Raw genomic sequence first — 17,441 nt, forward strand, 5'->3', positions numbered from 1 at the left:
TAACTCTAATTATTGAAATCGATGCTGATCTGAATCACACATCTGCTCTCTTCTGTAATATTTTTTTCATGTTCATTTTTGATGAGAATTTTGACAATGAACCTATGTGCCTGATATTTTTCTTTGGGAAATATATGAAGTCTGGATGGAAGCTGTGCTTCTCTGACAGGATTTGCATATGCTTCTTCCAGTCACTGGGGCAAGTCTTTTTAAAAATATATATATATTTTTTTATTGATTTCAGAAAGGAAGCGAGTGAGAGAGAGAAATAGAAACATCAATGATGAGAATCATTGATCAGCTGCCTCCTGCACGCCCCAACTGGGGATCGAGTCTGCAAACCAGGCATGTGCCTTAACTGGTAACTGAACCATGGCCTCCTTGTTCATAGGTCAACACTCAAGCACTGAGCACACCAGCTGGGCCACTGGGGCAACACTTAATCTCAGATCATTGTAGTTTGAACTTTGTGACTTACATTGTATTTAATTCCACATGATCTTTGGATTATGCTTATGACTACTCAGTGTGTGTGTGTGTGTGTGTGTGTGTGTGTGTGTGTGTGTGTGTGTGTTACAATAGCCACAAACACAAGACAGGCTCATTTCCCCGCTGACCACTTCTGTGGATCACAATCAGATCTTCTTGCTCACCTCCACACTGCAAGTGTCATAATTTAATGTCCCCATCTCTGCAGAAGGGACTTAAATAATAGCTCCTATCTTTACATCATAACTCAAGTTAATAAGCCTTTTTTTCTTACCCTAAGGGTGAAGATGCTTAAGGTATATGATTACTAATAAGAGTTATTTGTTACACTTTCATTTTGGCCTCTGGGATTGCATATTCCTCGGTCAGTGATTAACTTTAATATTTTATTACTTTCTTTACAATTTTAGTTGTTTTTTCTCTCTCAATGGAGTGGTTCTTTTAGTACATTAAACCACCAAGATGCTACATATGGGAGTCCCAACATCTTTTGAAAATGATTTTGTGATTGCAGTCATTTATCATTTTTATAATCTTTTTCTTTAGTGCATATAGATCTCCTTTTTACTTATGTATGTTTTCTGGGATATTAATATCCTTATATAAAGACAGTGCTTGTAAATAGACAAAATGTATGGCTTATCTTAATTTCAGCTAATAGTCAAATTCTCAAATTCTAGCAAGCATTCAAATATGATTCGTTGAGTTTAGGAATTTTTTTTCCTTTCTCTGCTTGCTCTTTATTCTTAACTCAAGATAAACTGGAATGTTATTCATCCTAATATTCCATGAAACATTTTTCATGGAGAATGTAAGATATTGAGGAGTTTTAAGACTTTCATAAGCTTCCATTATAAAAAATGCATTCATATAACAATGGGATATGTAGACAATCTGGTTTTCTGTCCTGGGTGGGAGAGAAGGAAGCTAACGAATTCTAGTTTAAAAAGAAAAACTTATTTCATAATTAGTTCAATGATTTGTTTAGTTTGAGATGGTCAAGTATATTTTGGTTGTTTATGATTTCAAACTTGCCTTTATAGTCATGACTACTCATGGGCTGGTATTATTAAGAGTTTTTGGCATTGCAAACAGTTTTATGTTTTATTTTTTTCATTAGAACTTCAGTGGGAAGATATAAAAGACTGAGTCCTGCGTGCATAACTACATTCCATTAGATACTCCAATTACATATTTCAATGGTGGGCAAAGATATCACTCCTCTAATTGTTTTATTCTTCAAAATGATATGTTTTAATGTAAAATCTTTATTAAAAAAGCTCAAGAAACAACTCTGAAATATTCCTATTTTCTTTTATTTTTTCCTTTCATTGTCTTGTCTAGCTCCCAGGTTTTCATTTCTATTTCTTTTCTCCTTATTATGAAAACATCTATTATATACTAATATTTGAAATTTTATAAGTATATAATTTTTTAAAATAACATGATTGCCCAGCTGGCGTGGTTCAGTGGTTGAGCATTGACCTATGAACTAGGAGGTCAGGTTTGACTCTGGATCAGGGCATATGCTCAGATTCCCAGTGTGGGTCATGTAGAAGGCAGCTGATCAATGAAATCAATAAAAATAAAAAGTAAAATAAATTAACATGATCAAAATAATCACATTTTATTGTTTGGATCCTTTTAAGGATGAGGAGAGAGAATGAACTCAAGGGACACTTACCTAAAGAAGTGTTGTATTAAAGCAAAGTTGGATGTTCTCCTGCCCTTGCACACATGGTGAATTAGTCACAGACCACTGATGAATCAAAGCTCCTTTTGATCTGCAAGATATTAGTGAAGGCGTCAGGGTAAGAGTGCATTTGAACAAACGTGTACTTGTCAAGAGTTCATTCTGGCGATTACAACAGATTGACATGAAGTTCTTTGAGAGTCTGCTCTGTTCGCCTTTTGTAAGTGGAGAGTACTTTGGGTTGTGGCAGATGTCTAATGCGTAAATAAAGTGATAAGTCAGGGCAGGATGTTGTTGACAGATGAGGATAGTTATTCTGTAACATAATCTTCTTAGAAGTAACTACTATATTATAGAGGTGATGCTTGGAGTGGTCCAGCCATTTTATTTCAAATGTAATCTACTCATGGTCAAAACTATTTCAGTTAACTGAGATTGTGAAACAAAAATAATAATAAACATTACTTAGACATTATAATGAAATATAATACCATGATTGGGTTCAGTTTATCTGTACACCTGGAATCATTCCAAAATATTTAGGTGATCCAGGTAATAACTTGTGAAATGGTGTTATATATGGAGGAATGTTTAAGATATATTTACCTTGCCCCAATTCTCTTATTGGAAATTATATTTTATTTTGGCTTCCATCTTCCTTATCTTTTTCTATAGCAACTACAAACAAGCAATCAAAAACAAAACAAAAACAAATCAAACCCATCCTTCAGCAATGCATCATCTGAATACACTATTTTATTTTATTTTACTTCTTGTCTTCAGCTTCCAAAATTCCAATATGACTCAGATCTCTGGAATATAGGAACTTTACTCCCAAGACACTTTCACTTTTGTATTTTCTCAGCACCATATTTTATTCCCATAAAATTCAGTTGGTTTAACCTACTCAGTATCACACACATGCATTTTAAAAAGCATTAATTTACAGATCATCAAACAATGGACATTCTCTCATTCTCTATTTGCTTTGTAATTTCACCAGCATTGAAGAGTATTTTGTATATACTGATTTTTATATATTCATGTAATTTTGATTAATCAAGCATAATGAGATTGGCAAGACATGAGTAACAGTGTGTTTTAAAGAAGCAAAGAGAAGCCTTTTCTTTAGAGCTGTCTTTTCCAAATATATTGTGATGTTTTAGGGTTTGCAAGAAAGCATCATTTCAATTTTTATCTGTTACCCTGCTAAGACAAGAAGGAAATATTTTTTATTCTCAGCCATATGCCTAAAATACATTTAAAAAATGTACTTCGTAGAAAAGAAACCTCTATTGTCACCAAGAGGAGTTATTATAAACTATATTTAGCCACAAATGAGTATAGTTTGTGCTTCACTATTATTTTTCTCGCAGACGTCAGTATCTCTCCTCATAGGGCATGATTCAATTTGCGAGAGACACTTAAAATGAGATTACAGAATCACAGATGTGCAGGTAGTACTTAGAGAGAGAGAACTGAGGGAGACTTTTCAGGCTTCCTCTGAGGAGGCAACCCCAGAACGGGACGGAACAAGCATGGAATAGAGCAGGCACCAGGTGAGCCACTAGCGCCAGCGCTATTTTGCATTCTGAAATCTCATTCTGACTTGACTGTCCTTACAATTTATTAGGTGAACTGTAATAAAGCCCCCAAGTGGCATCTGCCACCTTTGATTCATGCTGCATTTTACATAATACAGAAATCACTTATGATCCTACAGGGTAATAGAGAGCTCAGCAGGAGAATTAGGGTACGCACGAAGCTCCCGAAATGAAGTTGTCTCTCCTCCTGTTAGGAAGTGTGAGTCAGAACTCCTCATCTCAAATATTACTGAGGAAAATGTCAAACTGTGCAATGTTAAATGAACAATTTTATATTGACTAAAACCAAATGAGAAACTGAAGGGGAACCCATAAATTGGACTTGAAACAATTTTGTGAAAGGGTGAAAAAAATTACCTTTTTCTATGCAGTCTTCTCTTTTGTATTATCCAAAAGAGAAATATAAGTGAGATCAAATATTGTATCACTGAAAGAAAAGCAGACATTCATGTAAATAGCCAAACATAAGTAAACTAGAATTTTATTTTTAAATTTTGCTTTATTTTATTTTTTTCCATCACTATGTCCCCTTCCACCTTTCTCTTCCCTCTCCCCCGTGCATAAACTAGGAATTTAAAGAAAGTATGGTAAATAGTATAAAAATCAATGCTGAGATCATACAATGATTTGCTATGATGTACAATTTGTATAAGCCTATATTTCACTCTTTTTTGTAAGTTTTTGAATACCATAACCATTTTAAAAATGTGGCACTTTTTAAAGTCTGAAAGGGTAATATATATTTTAGCCAAAATTGGGATTGTGAAAAAACAACCCTGATAACTATCTGTAAATTAGAATCATAGAGAAAGTCCCCTAAATAAAGATCAACAGTTTCTATGGTTTTGGGGGAAAATATATTGACTCTAAATATAGTTAATCTCTGAAAATGTTACTAATACTGAATGCTGGATAAAAATGCAAATCTCTGCCCTCCTCTCCCAGAGGTCAAATTACTCTTCCTAGGGGGTTTGTGTCAAATCCACTCCAACACTGCGGCAGCCCTGGAAGAGCTCTGTGTAGCGTCCAAGATGAGATTCGCCCAGAGCATGGCGGGACATTAGTTGGCAACAGCCTTAGACTGTCAGGGGTCCCTAAGAATCCTTCAGGCATCATTTGGCTATGGAAGATAGTTTAGGAAAAAATAGTTGCTACATTACTTTTCTTATAACAAATGGACAGTGAAAATTGTCATGTTTTAATTGTCAAAAGGGAAATTGATTGAGATGCATTTGCTCTCTAGTCTAACACAAAACAGACTTTATTTCTCGAAATTTTCTAGGCACAAATGGAAGAATTGAGGTATATTCTGGTATTAAAGAGGAGAGGTGAAGAAAAGGTCAGATTGAAGTATTTGAGATGCTGTAGTTGGCTTGGAAGATAGACACACCGTGTCCTGAGAAACGTGGACAAACCATAAGGAGCTGAAAACAGATGGGTGGGTAGCGGACAGCTAACCAGGAAATGGGGATCTCTTTCTGCAACGGTGAGAGACTAAATTTAACCACCAACCTGAGTGAGCTTGGAGGAGATTCTTCCCCAGAGTTCGCAGGTTAGATCTCGGACTGGCCTCCAGTCTGATTCCGGCCTCCTGTGACCAGAGTGGAGAACCAACCCTGTTTAACAGCACTGTCAGGCAAGTGGGTGCTGTCTGAAGGTGCAAAGTCTATGGTTATTTTTATACTGCAATAGCAAGTTAATGCATTTTTATAAGTACATCCAAGTCCTATTGAATTTCTCTAGCTGCACAATTAAGAACTAAACAATTTCCATTGTGAGGTAGCCATCAAAAACATCTTTCCTCTTTGATCTTTGCATATAATGACTATGTGAAAATGTTATTAGGGGTCTAGGCCGACATCTGAATATTGACACTAAAAAAAGTACTACAGAATGAGTACAAATGTTCAGGAGCTGAGGGCTGTGCATTTAAAGACGCAGAACATCTCCTTTGTTAACCCCATTTGATGGTGCCAGCAATAGCGGTCACTAAATTAGCCACCAACTATACCTCCAACAGTCCTACCTACTCACTCCCAGTTTCACTCAATCCAAAGAAGAGTGTTTGTTATTCCAGGATGGAAGGAGGGAAAGGTGTGAATGCAGAGAGTCGCTGAAGCAAAAGGACTTCAACTTCCAGCCACACACATAGGGATCCCACCTATGAATACCAATACATTTTCATTTTTTCCTGACTACAACATAATCCAAATGAAAAGACTGACAACCGCTCCCCCTTCTCCAAAAAGGAGGTGGGGGGTAAAGAAGTACATAAATGTTGTATAATTTTATTCATATGCAGTATAAATAAATGGATGTGCATTACATGATAAAGTCTAATAATATTTATTCTGACTTTCAGTTAGTTTGCAGAACTTATATGAACCAAGTAGATATAATCGCTTCTCTGTCAATATAGAATGTAGAATGACAAGCCATAAATGGTTAAAAGGACTAGCGTGGCTTCCTTCATTAATGAGACAACAACAGCTAACCCAAAAAGATGTGCCCTTTTCAATTTAAGCATGATGTTCCCTAGACAGTGAGAGTGACTCTGAAGCATAAAAAGCAGTTAACCTTCCTGGCATGATGCTATAAAAGGTGTCTTCTTATATCTATCTGCTTCCAGAATCATTTGGATCAAAGCAAGGTGCCACTTGGTCTAGTTTTCTGTTGCAACCCAGGCTTCCTTTCAGGGGAAGTAGCATGTGTTGCTTACTTTGAATCAATTAATCGTTTTGCCAGTTACCGTAGAGCTGTGCACTTGCACTCTGAGAAAAGAAACTTGGACAAGTGGTTTCAGAACAGTACACGGTTTTGAGCTTAAAACAGCATGTTCATATTCTTTCATTCATTTGTACTTGTTAGTTTCTCTCTTTATTAAATGGCAGCACCTCAAAAATATTAGAAAATAGATGTAGGGTTATATACCAAATGTGAAACTAAAGAGGTAGAGGAGGTGACATTGGTTAATTATATGACGATGAGCAAAATTAAAACTTAAGCAAACATTTGATAAGAACATGTAAAATACAAAAAAAAGGGATTTTTCCTGAGAACTTGGTATTAATATTGAACTGGATGATGGAATTTCTGCACCGGACTTTGTCCTCAGTAATAATGCACATTTAAGGAACAGATACTTAACAACTGGCATGCCTGAGAGAAGGGAAAAATAATATTAAAATTGTAAAAAATAGCTCAAAATGGTCTCAAATTGAGCTCTTATTGTTACTTGAGGTCTTTTTGACTTGTTTACTTGATGATTAGAAATAGCAGATATCTTATAATTTTATTAAAGAAAATAACTAGTATGTGCTTGAGATGTTGTGTGGGCTACAATTTATATTGAAGTCCTATATATAGTTTTTTTTTAAGATTTTAACTATACAATTTCTTTTTCAGCACTTAGGATATGCATAGATTAAAGTTCTGGTAATAAGTATATGCCTATATCGTATATCTACTGATAAAATTAAATACAGAGATGACAGAAGGTGTGCTATAGGGGATGACATATTATATAAACATATGTTCCAATATTTCCACATATATTTTATTAAAATACTAGTTGAGATAATAAAGAACACATTTTACCACGGTAAAGACTCTAAAAAAGGAAAACTTGACAACGGGTGCCTCTTCAGCATTAACTTGCAGGCAGCTCCTGTGGTTGTCAGTCAGCAATTCCTTGGGTAAGCAGAATTGCCCTTGGATATAATTCTTTAAGCAGAAAAATACTTCAAAAGTAGAATTAGCAATACTAAATGTTCTGTCAAATGGTGCAAAATAAGACTCAAACTCTAGCAAGAAAATCATCAATAATGCTGCTTCACATCCATTGTTCAAAATGGACTTAAAATTTTTTATCGTGATTGGAGGGAACCAGAACTTTTGAGTCAGATTGTGGTTGGAGGACATCACCTAACCTTCTGTTCTCATAGGAAGAAATCAAAAATGGGGCTGACTCTTGCATTGGCAGAGAAGACCACCATTCTATCTGTTGTCATGGACTTTGTTAGATATAGTGAAGGGCAAGAAATAAATACTGCAACAATGACTCGGAAACTACTTCTTAATGAAGTAGTTTGGGGAATCCACAAGATTTGTATGCGTACTCTCTATTTGGGGAGTGTATGAAGAGAGTTAAGAGTGGGCCCAGAGAACATTTCAGACCAAGGCGCACGGTGCACCATCAATAGAACAGGGCTGAGCAGTAGCAGATATCTGAATAATGTCCCCAAGCATGGTGGCTTAAGAATCAAAAAGAAGGCAAAAATAAAATAAATTAAACTGATAAAAATAAATATCTGTTTTTACAATTACTGAAATTCTCAGATTTTACTCAAATTCCTCAAAATGTTGAATAAACTGGCTAAAACAATAGTTAGGAAAATACTTATTTCAGCTGTAGAGCTATAAGGAATATGTGAAAAAGTATCCCAAAAGAACATTAAATACATAAAAGAATGCTATTGCACAGTGTTGGGATAATACATAAATAAGGAGCATTACTGAGCATTTTAAAGCAAAAAACTAGTAACTACTGCATTCATTTTTTTTTCTAGAAAAGAAGAGATATCAGTGGCAATTTTCTATTGTCTGCTATTTGATTTCTCTGATATGTATCTATCCTGTTATGAGTCAACAGTTTCATGTAAATATCTATGACTTATATGTTCATATATATAATTCAATGAAAAATAGAATGATATAAACTGTATTATTAACATAACAATAAAACTGTTAATAAAATCTTACTGTTTTACATGGAATAACTCATTAATCTTTCACAACAACACTAATATGTAGCCATTATAATATCTACATTTGCAGAAACCCAGTCTCATGTAGATGATATACTTTTCCAAAATCAGCCAGCCAGGATATGGTCAAGTTGAAATTCTAATCAAGGAGGGGCAGCTCCAGAACTAGTGCTTTTGACCTTCAAGTTATATTACCTGTAAACTGGTGAAAAGTGTTTTGTTAACATTAACATACAAAATCAATTTTATGTTCCCAAACAGCTTCTATTGCTTCGAGCAACTTTAATACAAATATGAGTTATATCTGTTTAGTAGACCTGGTCAAAAATATTTTCTTGTGGTATTACTATCCTTTTCCAAAAAAGAACACTTTTATTTTAAAAAATAAAATATTTTGCTTCACTTGTATTATTACAAAGTTCTTTGGATCATGGTTTTGTGTAACCATGAGCAAAATCATCTCATCTCCATTTCCTGAGCTACTAATTGCACGCGGCACATTAAATCAAGTCCACTTGGGGAAAACCACTTTATTAATTAATTTAATTACAGTACGACCGAAGAGAGGATATGGTCATCATATGATAATCACTCCTTTGGGATATTTTTCTGGAACTATGTGTTACATATTTGAGTGATTAAAGAATAGCCACTCTATATTAGTTTAATTAAGTTGCACCTAGCTGAACTCCTAAACACAAAGCATAGAATAATGTAGTTGCAATTAGAATGCAGACAAAGGGAAATTTTAAAGAATTTCAAAATATCATGACATGATATGTTTGTATTTGTAAAAGTGGTTAATAAGAAATAAAGTTCCTCTAGGAAACTCTGTATAAGGTTGATCTTATACTAGTCAAGTTTCAACTTAGAGTCAATACTACCTGTCAGTGGATGCTAGAAACTAGAATAAAATACGCAGGTTTTATTTTCATCAGTTTACTACAAATTAAACTAAAGAAGAACGTATTTCTTTAAAAATGTATACTATAATGTGCGACCTTTTAAAATTGAATGTACCCATGGAGATCGACTGAAAAATTAGAGGCATAGACCTATTGGAGCATGTAAAGAAATCTTCCAAGTAATCCTTCAAAACAAAGTTCAAATATTACATTTTCTAAGTTGCATGAGCACGTATTATATCAGGGCATCATCAAACATTACTATTTAATATAGTTTTTTTTTCTGTTTCACAATAAACTGGCAACATGAAGGTATGTTTATCTCCTAAGTAAAGTGTCTGGCGTGAAATAGGCTCACAATATCTATTTGTTGAATTAAATAGATAAATAACTTATTACTAGCCAGAATTATTTTTCCCAAACCTTAGTGTTTCCACTTTTTAAATTTAAATTTCCCTTTGGATGCTTTTATTTTATATATTTATACTCATATTACTGTCTTGTATATTAAAAGCACCTATAAGGGCATATACTATTTCAACTTTACAGCTAAGCCCAGCACCAATTGAATATATTGTAGAAAAACATAATTTTTCAGCTTATTTACTCTTTAATCAAAAATTCCCTTCTAACCAAAGGCAAATAAAAAATGTAAAGTATAAATTTTTTTCTAAAATGTATTATTTTGACCTTTCCAAACAATAGCAGGTATGCAAGAACTGTTTTTGGTCAACATAAGAAACATCCAAACCTGTAGAGAATTTTTATGATTTTATTTGAGCCAAACTGATGACAATTTTGCCAAGAAGAAAAATCTCAAGAGAGAAAACTCTCCAGAGAATGGCAGTTTTGCTGTTTATTTTATGCATTACAATCAAAAGAAGAGAGGTAAGGGTGGGGGAGGGGAACTTACTAGTGTATGAAATCCATTGGTGATAGATTAGGGAGGCAAGAGAAAGCGGAGAAACCTTTGAGATTGGATAAGGAGTAAAATGAAGAGACAAATACTTTTTTTACATTTGTAGATACAGGATAGTTAATGGTTAGCGTTTAACTCAGCCAGTGTGGCTCAATGATTGAGCTCGGACCCAGAAATCAAGAAGTTGCCTGTTCGGTTCCTTTCAGAGCACATACCTGGGTTGCAGGCTCAATCCCCACGAGGCAGCAGGCAAGAGGTAGCTGATCAGTGATGTTCCTCTCTCACTGATGTTTCTTTATATCTCTCTATTCCTCTCCCTGCCTTTCTCTTTAAAAAAATAAATTAAAACATTAGAAAAACAAACACAGTTAACATTTAAAGCACATTCAGATGGTTTGGGAGGAACAAGATAACAATGAGGGGTCCATGGTCTCTGCTCTAGTGGAAGACTGTGCCCTAAGGAAAAAAGGGGATTACTCTGACATTCCAAAGGTACCTATATGCAAAAAGACAATAAGCTCAGTTAGTAACCATTGACCTTGCCAGGGAAGATATTGATCTAGGATATGACTATCCACCATGACTCACTTTTTAGTTAATAAGTTTTAATTTCAGACCATCCTATGCAGTTAATTTCTGTCTCTGAGTTTGTAAGGCTGCAAGGCAGACCTTCCCTGAGCTTGTCATGCTTAGTATGTGGACACCTTTTAGTCAAAACTGACTAATATTCAGCAACAAAATGTAATGGGAATGCTGGAAAGCACCTATGACATAGCTGAAGCTCTGTATAAAAACTCAGGTACTAACTGCTGAGTTTTATATGATCTGCAAAATACCAAAAGAACACTTTGAATTGAGGGTCAAACAGTTTTATTTTTAGTGTAATTGAACTCTTCTCAATATGCACTTATACATAATAATGAATTTCTTAATCCCCAAGTATTTCTTACTGTGAAAAAACCTTAATATGCAAAATGTAGTCTAATATAATTCAGAGTTTAATCAGGTGAATAAATAATTGATATATTATCATGTGTAGCATTCGGGATTATAGTGAAATGTCTGTAACTCAGTATTCAAAGCGCCCGTTTCTCCCCCCTCCTACCTAATTCAAATTTATTCTGTTGGTGTTCTTTACTTTGAAGATCTAGAAATTTCAGTTTAAGTGTATGCCACATTATGAACTTAAAATTATGGTACAGAAGACAAAAGTGATCTTTTATAATGGTTGTTGAAATGTTCTGGCTATAGCAGAAACTCTTAAAATATCTTGGGTGCATGAATAAAGGCATAAACAAATGAATGACTGGATGTGAAATAGAGCAAAATTATTTTTTAGGATTAAGGATTATATTTAATTGGTAACTTAAAATAATAGAATTTATAGTTATATCTGTAACAACAGAAATTAATTATACCATTTCTTTTTCCTTTTTTCTATATCAACAACTGAAGCCTCAAAAGAGCAAATCCTGTATACTGACCACAGAAAGACTAGGGATTTAAGTTACTGAAATTTAAATTTAAATCCACTATTTTTATTTTTGATTCACGTTTATTTGTGACCCCGAAAGGATTAAATGCTGTAATTGTCCACACACATTCCTTAAAATGTATTAGCTTTTATTGAAAGTAAAAATTTATTGGTATTTTACTAAGTTGAGTGAATACATCCTATATAATAAAAGGCTAATATGCAAATTGTCCCCTTGACCAGGAGTTCGACCAGGGGTTGGGGCTAGCCAGTTGGCCAACCTCCTGCATCCCCTCTTTCTGGCTGGCCAGGCCTGATGGGCCCCAATTGGGGCCGGCCTGCCAGACCCCACCCATGCACAAATTCGTGCACCGAGCCTCTAGTAAAATAATAATTATATGAAATCCTAACCCTGTCCCCTAAATCTTGACCTAGAGGTATCTATTTAAGGCTGACATATTTCTACAAGATTTATTGAATTCAAAATTTAAATATAAGGTTTTAATTTATTGTACTGCTGAGAGTTGGATAGCTTAAAATTTGAATTGTACTTACTGAAATAGGTTTGATATAGAGGTTGATATTCCATGACTCATAATCACAAACATATGCCTATTTTTACCAATTGCTCTAAAGTTGTTTTGGTTTTTTGCATTTGACTATTTGAACAGCAAAACAAATGCAAGGATCTACATAAAAAGCAAACAATGGTGCAGAGCAATAATTCAGATTGCTTGGTGTTATTTCAGGCATTTATTTAAGTTGTCTTGCTACCATTTTACTTTCTTAACAAGCATGTCATATTTAAATATGAATTCATTCTAAAAAATTAACACATTAAGAGTCTACATCAATCATATTGAAAAGTTACTGAAAATGAAATAGAACACTAATTTCACATCAGTTCATAAAATACAGTATGCTGTTAGAACCAAAAACTTTTAGTTTTATATGAATAAATTCTGAATCCAATTATTTTATTGTTAGGAACCTGTATGCAATGACAGGTTGTTCCCAACAATCAAGGTTCTTTTCACATGCCAAGGAGGCGTTTCTAAGGAGAGATATTCTAAAGTGAGATAAGGTAACATAATACCTTCAACCATTGAATGCCACTACTTTTCAAAACTCTGGTTTTTGTTTTTTTTCTTAGAACATACCAGAGTGCATTGTTGTGCTGGCAAATGTATACCCCATCTCTGGTGGGGAAAAAAAGCACCGGTTTGTAAATATTGCATTTTTATGTAAAACTAGAGGCCCAATGCATGAAATTCATGCAAGACTAGACCTTCCTTCCTCTGGCTGCCAACACAGGCTTCCCTCCAGCTGCTGGCAGGCACCTGGGACCCAGGCTTCCCTTGCAGCCTTGGCTTTGTCTGGAAGATCACCCAGAAGGACATCCAGAAGAACATCTGGTCTAATTAGCATATTATGCTTTTATTATCATAGATTCTCCCAAGGTGATGTGATTTCTTCCTACCAACCTAAAGCCACTGAATGCAGAGCTGAGAAAATAATGTGCACAGTGCCCCTAGTAACCAGAGGACAGGCACCGGATCAGGTGACACTGCTGGGGGATAGTCATTGCTTAAGTTTCTTACAGTGCTTTTCAGAGAATGCCTTTCTGGAAAGCATCAGAATGGAGAGCCAATGGGAGTAGTGAAGCTGTTGTTGACCTGATTCTGTCTATGCTGTACTCAAAATGTTCTTTACCTCCTTGGATATCAAGTCATTATAGAGGATTATCAGATCTGCATTTATCCTAAGTAATTACAATATTTTAATTTATGCTCACATAACAGTTTTCAGTTTCTAAGACAATGTTTTTGGATGGAGTCTTTTGGGAAGCTGAGTCTTTTGAGAAAGGAAGCACAGCTAACAGGTGTTATAACTAGCCTCCGTGGAATCACGGGATCCTATAGAGGCCCTTCAAAAGGAGCAAAGGAGCTTCGATCCCTTCTTGACTTTCTTACAAGCTATTGTTCAGACAAAAATATATAGCAATAATCTGTTGTTTAAAACTTGAAAAGAACCAGCATAGTGGATAGAGCACAGAATTTGAAATAAAATGGATAAGAGTTCAAGTCCTAACTGAAAAATTCTATAACCTCAGTGAATAAATTTGCCTTTTTGGGGCAGTAGCTGTGAAGATTGTAGAAATGGTTAGCAAAATACTGACCACTAGTGCAGCAACGTTAGTAACTCATTTTTATTAGGCATGATAACTTTCAAATGATTACCAAACCATCAGGAGGCCGCCTGTTGTGTTAAGGTTTCAACAATTGCAAAATAAATCAAATCTGATTTTTTAACTCTAGAGCAATAATTAAGAGTTTCTGTGGGTGTATTTAATTCTGGGAACCATTATAACTGTACTGAACTCCTCCTCCTCCTCCTCCTCCTCCATCAGGAAACTGCTTTCCTTAGTCAAGTCTATATCTTCATTTAAAGCAAACAAACATCTTCTTATCCTTTCATCGCATTGCTTTCTTTAAGTTAGAGTCCCTATTTTAGCAGTGAGTTTCAAGTTTGGTTTTGGTTTTGATTTTGGGGTTTTGTTTTTAGATTTGTTTTTGCTTTCTGGTCTGCTCTTCAAACTCTAATTTTCCATTGTATTTTGCCAAGTAATTATGTCCTCAACCTATTTCATTAATTGGAAAGTTTAACAAACCCCTTGGTAGCAGATGTGCCCATATCAGTTTCTGTATATAATGTTAAAATGAAGCCCCACTATGTCAAAATTATTTATCCTAAAGAGAAACACCTATATAGTAGAATATTTGAACAGTGAAATCTATACTCTCAGTATCCCAGTTTTTTTTTAGATAAATTGAGAAACACATAGTTGTTGAAATTCAGATTAAAACCTTCGATTGTGATTGCATAAACATAAAGAGAAAGGAAAACATTACAGAAGGAACAATGCAAATAAATAGGGAATTATATTGAGTTAATATATGAGTTAATTGGAACAAAAATATTTTCCAGCCTAGAAGATTGATTTTCATGCAAATTCTTAGAATAAATTTAGTGTTGGGCATTGAATGTTGCTGTTGAATTATTCCAAAGTATTCCTCTTAATGGAAAGGAATAACAAAACCCAACTTTTCAGGAGCTTTAAAATGTTTTATTTTCATTTGTGTGTGTTTAGGTAGGTCTGATATATGAGTATTAGATGGTGAGTTTTGAGTTGCTTAATATCTTGGAGGAAATTAAAACAAATTATTTTACTTCTTTGGCATAATATATTCAAAAGTAAATTTTCTTCAATGACTGAATAAATCTGAGTTTTAAAAATTATAAGAGAATTTCGTTTTTCCTATGTGTAGTGTGATTTTGTTTATTCTAATAAAAGTAACTGTCATTAATTAACATTTTAATCACTGTAGGTATTCTTGGTAATTGCATGTTTTCAATGCTGTCATATTCTCCTCTAAAAGGATTCCAATTCATAAATATTCAATTACTTGGGTTCATTTTCATGATAAAAGCATCAATCCCTATGTTATTTATAGGAAAGTAATATAATTACAGCTACTGCTTCAAAACCTAAATGCCTCAATTGCTATTATTAGTGCATAGAAATATGACAAGGTAGTTAACATTGAAAAAAAGATACACAGAGAGCAAAGAAGTATCAAAATGAAGGATAGATGATTCTTTCAAGCTCACAGGAAATTGTCACTTAAATTTTTTACTTATACCAAAAATGCAAAATAAAAAGCTGAAGGAAGGCAATATCATCTTTCCCCCTTAATGTTTTCTATACTTTTTTTATATGCAATGATCATGATTTAAAGGAAAATTCACTAAAAAGCAAAAGCTCTAGATAAAAAAAAATAAGCCCAAAAGTATTTCAGTTAATGAAGTTTTCAGACATGGACATTAAAACAATGTCCTGAAACGGTTCACGGAAATATAAAGAAATATGGCCAAGACCTGAAAATCACAGTAAATTTTGAATACTTGATAGTTAATAAAAAGTTTAAACCTAGAATATTAACAATCAAGTGAACTATGTTTTACTTAAAATAAGTCTTGAATACATTCAGAATGGGCATTCATGGACTCAGTTAATGTTTTGAAGTGTCTAATATGATACTTCTAATATTATAATCACAGTAAACTTTTAATTATTTTTACTGACATCCAATATGAAATAAGAGGTAATTTATTCATTGAATATATGTATTGGGGACCCACTGTGTGGTTAGAATTTAGCTAACTTCTAAATGAATGGTTCTTTCTTACCATTAGTAATTTAGGTAAATGACCTTTAAAACTTCAGATCAGTTTTAACATGATGCAGCATTAGAAAGTCAATTTCCTTCCAAGAGTTTGTGTGGATTTTAAAACTTGAATGGAAGTAGTAGGTCCGGGCAGGGTAAGAAGTTGGTTTCCTTATTATAATTTTTAATTTCCGGATGTCATCCGTAATTTAGGTATTCAGGCACCTACTTAATCCCTTTAGAACTTTTCACTGATTATCCAGGTGCCCCCAAATTTAGCCTGGACACTTTTGTTTGAATCATTATGCAAATTGCTTTATGAAAGAATATAATCTTATGTCCTCCTTATGGAAAAATAAATTAAAAGAGGCAATCCTGAATTAATGATTCCATCCCTAAGAGTCTCAAGTGTATAAAGCTCACAAGGTTGGGTTGTGAATTTTATTCTTCTCACGTTCACTTTGACTCTCAACTAGTGCAGAATAAGGATTATAGAAGAGTAATTTTTATTCTTTGTACCTTCCAACTTATACCATAACAATTTTTAATAAGAATTATTAATGACAAAATGAAGAAATATGGATTTTATGGGATAGCCAGATATTTTAATTAATATAGCATTTTTTACCATGACCTACAAAGGCAAAAATATATTATTTTTATAGGCAAATCTGTACCCTGCAATGTCCAGTTCTATGATAACAAGATGTAGTAACATGCATATGTCTTTTGGATAAATTCTATGAAAAATATTGAAGATAATATATAGTATACTCAAAATAATTGTTGAATACCGATCATAAAATTATATCTGCTAAGTAAAAATTATTTTTATTAGGAAGAAACTTAGCTGATAGCTTTAAGTTTGATAATGTTTTTGTTTTCCCCTGGCTTCTGACCATGTGGGTATTTCTATTAGGGCCCACCTAAGTGGCTCAATGTAGGCTCTATTCTTTATCCACTTAAAGTTACAGGAAGATTTAACTAAGACATCATCCTTTTTATAGGCAAATATGTACCCTGCAATGTCCAGTTCTATGATAACAAGATGTAGTAACATGCATATGTCTTTTGGATAAATTCTATGAAAAATGTTGAAGATAATATATAGTATACTCAATTGTTGAATACCAATCATAAAAATTATATCTGCTAAGTAAAAATTATCCTTATTAGGAAGAAACTTAGCTGATAGCTTTAAGTTTGATAATGTTTTTGTTTTCCCCTGTCTTCTGACCATGTGGGTATTTCTATTAGGGCCCACCTAAGTGGTTCAATGTAGGCTCTATTCTTTATCCACTTAAAGTTACAGGAAGATTTAACTAAGACATCATCCCATTGTTGGTTTCTACTTTTTATAAT

The 17,441-nt window shown here is 33.9% G+C and overlaps 1 long non-coding RNA gene across 1 annotated transcript in view; it reads left to right on the top strand.

Moving 5' to 3' along the window:
- Positions 1–773: 773 nt before the first annotated feature.
- LOC107182939 overlaps positions 774–17,441 on the top strand; it is a 25,806-nt gene continuing 9,138 nt past the window's right edge. The window contains exons 1-2 of the long non-coding RNA XR_001513695.1: positions 774–785; positions 8,868–8,872. This is a non-coding gene — a long non-coding RNA (uncharacterized LOC107182939). The remainder of the gene's footprint in view (positions 786–8,867; positions 8,873–17,441) is intronic.

This window comes from Myotis davidii, unplaced genomic scaffold, assembly GCF_000327345.1.
Source record: "Myotis davidii unplaced genomic scaffold, ASM32734v1 scaffold438, whole genome shotgun sequence".
NCBI lineage: Eukaryota > Metazoa > Chordata > Mammalia > Chiroptera > Vespertilionidae > Myotis > Myotis davidii.